At 39.8% G+C, this 4,430-nt stretch overlaps 1 pseudogene across 1 annotated transcript; it reads left to right on the plus strand.

The window, feature by feature from the left end:
- Nucleotides 1-497: 497 nt before the first annotated feature.
- On the plus strand, nucleotides 498-2,714 carry LOC108515939 (heat shock protein HSP 90-alpha-like; annotated as a pseudogene). The gene has a single exon (XR_001881679.1). The product of XR_001881679.1 is annotated as a heat shock protein HSP 90-alpha-like (transcript).
- The last annotated feature ends 1,716 nt before the right edge of the window (nucleotides 2,715-4,430 follow it).

The raw sequence follows: 4,430 nt of genomic DNA on the forward strand, positions 1-4,430 counted from the left end.
TAAAAATCAATTTTTGTACCTAGCACTTTGATGTTATTTTCCAAATTCCTTTTGCTATGATCAAAATCAGTGTTGAGTGAGGTATTTGGCTGGGCTACAGGACTCTTCCATGAGGCCTTTGGCTGGCAATAAATAGGGTAGAGGGATAGAAAAGTGTAGTTAGGGTCTAAAAGTTCGAAGGGAACCTGAATGTTACCTGGCCCAGTCTCTCTCCCAATCTTGGACCAGAGAATGAAAGACTGTGCATTCTATTTCTTCTCTGAGTTCAGCATAATGCTTGTATTGATATCATGCAATTGCAAGCATCCTACTTGCGTTATCTCACATGTTCTCACGTAATAATGGCCTGAAAAGATAATCTATTATCAGTGCCATTTTTTCAGTTGAGAAAAGGGAGACATAGACAGATTATTTTGCCTAAAACCATATAGCAAGTAGAGTTGCCTTAGCATCCTGGTGCTGCTGTGCTCTGGAGCCTGTGTGGTCTCTTAGCCAAGATGCCTGAGGAAACCTAGACCAAAGACCAACCCATGGAGGTGGAGGAGGTTGAGATATTCACCTTTCAGGCAGAGTTGCCCAGTTGATGTCATTGATCATCAATACTTTCTACTCGAACAAAGAGATCTTTCTGAGAGAGCTCATTTCAAATTCATCAGATGCATTGGACAAAATCCAGTGTGAAAGCTCGACAGATCCCAGTAAATTAGACTCTGGGAAAGAGCTGCATATTAACCTTATAGCAAACAAACAAGATCAGACCCTCCCTATTGTGGATACTGGAATTGGAATGACTAAGGCTGACTTGATCAATAACCTTGGTACTATTGCCAAGTCTGGGACCAAAGTGTTCATGGAAGCTTTGCAGGCTGGTGCAGATATCTCTATGATTGGCCATTTCAGTGTTGGTTTTTATTCTGCTTATTTGGTTGCTGAGAAAGCAACTGTGATCACCAAACATAATGATGATGAGCAGTATGCCTGGGAGTCTTCAGCAGGGGGATCATTCACAGTGAGGACCGGACACAGGTGAACCTATGGGTCGTGGAACAAAGGTTATCCTACACCTGAAAGAAGACCAAACTGAGTACTTGGAGGAACGAAGAATAAAGGAGATTGTGAAGAAACATTCTCAGTTTATTGGATATTTCATTACTCTTTTTGTGGAGAAGGAACGTGATAAAGAAGTCAATGATGATGAGGCTGAAGAAAAGGAAGACAAAGAAGAAGAAAAAGAAAAAGAAGAGAAAGAGTCTGAAGACAAACCTGAAATTGAAGATGTTGGTTCTGATGAGGAAGGAGAAGAAAAGAAGGATAGTGACAAGAAGAAGAAGAAGATGAAGGAAAAGTACATCAGTTAAGAAGAACTCAACAAAACAAAGCCCATCTGGACCAGAAATCCTGACGATATTACTAATGAGGAGTACAGAGAATTCTACAAGAGCTTGACCAATGACTGGGAAGATCACTTTACAGTGAAGCATTTTTCAGTTGAAGGACAATTGGAAGTCAGAGCCCTTCTCTTTGTCCCACGACATGCTCCTTTTGACCTGTTTGAAAACAGAAAGAAAAAGAAAAACATCAAATTGTATGTATGCAGAGTTTTCACCATGGATAACTATGAGGAGCTAATCACTGAATATCTGAACTTCATTACAGGGGTGGTAGACTCAGAGGATCTCCCTCCAAACATTTCCCATGAGATGTTGCAACAAAGCAAAATTTGGAAGTTATCAGGAAGAATTTGGTCAAAAAATGCTTAGAACTCTTTACTGAACTGGCAGAAGATAAAGAGAACTACAAGAAGTTCTATGAGCAGTTCTCTAAAAACATGAAGCTTGGAATACACGAAGACTCTCAAAATTGGAAGAAGCTTTCAGAGCTGTTAAGGTACTACACATCTGCCTCTGGTGATGAGATGGTTTCTGTCAAGGACTACTGCACCAGAATGAAGGAAAACCAGAAACATATCTATTATATCACAGGTGAGACCAAGGACCAGGTAACTAACTCAGCCTTTGTGGAACATCTTCGGAAACATGGCTACATGGCTCAGAAGTGATCTATATGATTTAGCCCATTGATGAGTACTGTGTCCAACAGTTGAAGGAATTTGAGGGGAAGACTTTAGTGTCAGTCACCAAAGAGGGCTTGGAACTTCCAGAGGATGAATAAGAGAAAAAGAAACAGGAAGAGAAAAAAACAAAGTTTGAGAACCTCTGCAAAATCATGAAAGACATATTGGAGAAAAAAGTTGAAAAGGTGGTTGTGTCAAACCAATTGGTTACATCCCCGTGCTGTATTGTCACAAGCACTATGGCTGGACAGCAAACATGGAGAGAATCATGAAAGCTCAAGCCCTAAGAGACAACTCAACAATGGGTTGCATGGCAGCAAAGAAACACCTGGAGATAAACCCTGACCATTTCATTATTGAGACCTTAAGGCAAAAGGCAGAGGCTGATAAGAACAAGCCTGTGAAGGATCTGGTCATCTTGCTTTATGAAACTGCACTCCTGTCTTCTGGCTTCAATCTGGAAGATCCCCAGACACATGCTAACAGGATCTATAGGATGATCAAACTTGGTCTGGGTATTGAAGATGACCCTACTGCTGATGATACCAGTGCAGCTGTAACTGAAGAAATGCCGCCCTTCGAAGGAGATGACAACACATCACACATGGAAGAAGTAGACTCACCTCCGGCTGAGGGATGACTTACCTGTTCAATACTCTACAATTTCTCTGATAATATATTTTCAAGGATGTTTTCTTTATTTTGTTAATATTAAAAGTCTGTATGGCATGACAACAACTACTTTAAGGGGAAGATAAGATTTCTGTCTACTTCTAAGTGATGCCGTGATACCTTATATACTAAAGCAGAGCTAGTAATGCTTTTTTAGTTTCACATTGGTTTATTTTAACAGATTGGGGTAATGTGTGTTGTAAGATGTATGTAACTTGATGTTAACTTTGTGGTCTAAAGTGTTTAGCTATCAAGCCGGATTCCTAAGTAGACCAAATCTTGCTATCAAAGTGTTCCTGAGCTATACCTTGATGTTTAGAAAAGTATTTTTTACATCTTGTAGGATCTACTTTTTGAACTTTTCATCCCCTGCAGTTGCCAATTCTGCATGTACTAGTCATCTAGAAATAGGTTAAACTGAAGCAACTTGATGGAAGGAACTTTCCACAGGGCTTGTTTTCCAAAGAAAACTATTGTTTGGAGGAGCAAAGTTATAAGTCTCCCTAAGCATATCATAAAAGTGTTCAAAAATAACTCAAACTCAGTCTTGTGGATGGAAATATAGTGCTCGAGTCACATTCTGCTTAAAGTTGTAACAAATACTGATGAGTTAAAAGAAAAAAAAAACATACAGCAAGTAATTGCCAGAACCCACATGCAAACCCAAGGAGCTTTATTCTAGAGCTCATACCCCTCTCACACTGCTCTTTGCCTTGATGATGGAAAGTAGCTATGCTTTGAGCCAGCCAGGAAAACTCAAGTTCGATCCCAGCTCATTCTCCACCTCTCTGATCTGCTCTCCCAGCTGTGCTGTTTTAGGGTATATTGATTGGCACTGTGGTGTAGGGAGAGAGGATGGAGTTCCAGTCCATCTAAGCCTTGTCTCCTCTACTTCCTCACAATGCTCCTTTGGGCAAATTTCACAGCCTCTCTGAAGCCTCATTTTCCTCATCTTCATAGTTAGGATCACAATAATCACACCACTATTTAGTTGTGAGTTTGTAATAATAATTTAGAAAAGTGCCAAACAAACATGTTTTATTCATCTTTTTTCCCTTTGTTTTGAGAGACAGTACCTCAAATATCTGTGGCTCAACTTGCTCTTACTGTCTCTTGATTCAACATTCTCAATTCTATTATTTTTAAAATATTAATAACAAGAACAACAACAATAATAATAAATGTCTAACTTCACATCAGCTTTACATAAATCATCCTGGCCCATCATCATCTATACTTCTCACTACAATTCTGTGAGAACAGCAGTGACTTTATTATCACCCTCATTTTACAGAAGAGGAAATGGAAGCTTGGGAAGATGGGGGGACCTGACCAAAATTATGGCAAGTCCACGTGAGTGAATCTGTGTCTTGAAAACAGGTCATCTGACATTGGGGCATGAATTTTTTTCCACCACAGCGTACTTTCTTCCACTTCTCACATGATATATTTTCCACACTTTCTCTTGATACTCTGTTTTTTTCCTTTTAGGTCATGGTCATTGTCAATAACTTCTTGGAGGTTGCTAGAACTGAGTTCAGCATTTCAAATGTGACCTGCCCCACAGCACATATTTTAATGTCCGCTCCTTCCAGGATGCCTGGAAGAATGGGTTTCAGTCTAGGCTCTGTTTCTGATTTGTTGTGTGATATTGGTCAAGCTGATTTACCTCTCTAGTCCTTGG

Source organism: Rhinopithecus bieti, unplaced genomic scaffold (genome assembly GCF_001698545.2).
Source record: "Rhinopithecus bieti isolate Rb0 unplaced genomic scaffold, ASM169854v2 scaffold_36547, whole genome shotgun sequence".
NCBI lineage: Eukaryota > Metazoa > Chordata > Mammalia > Primates > Cercopithecidae > Rhinopithecus > Rhinopithecus bieti.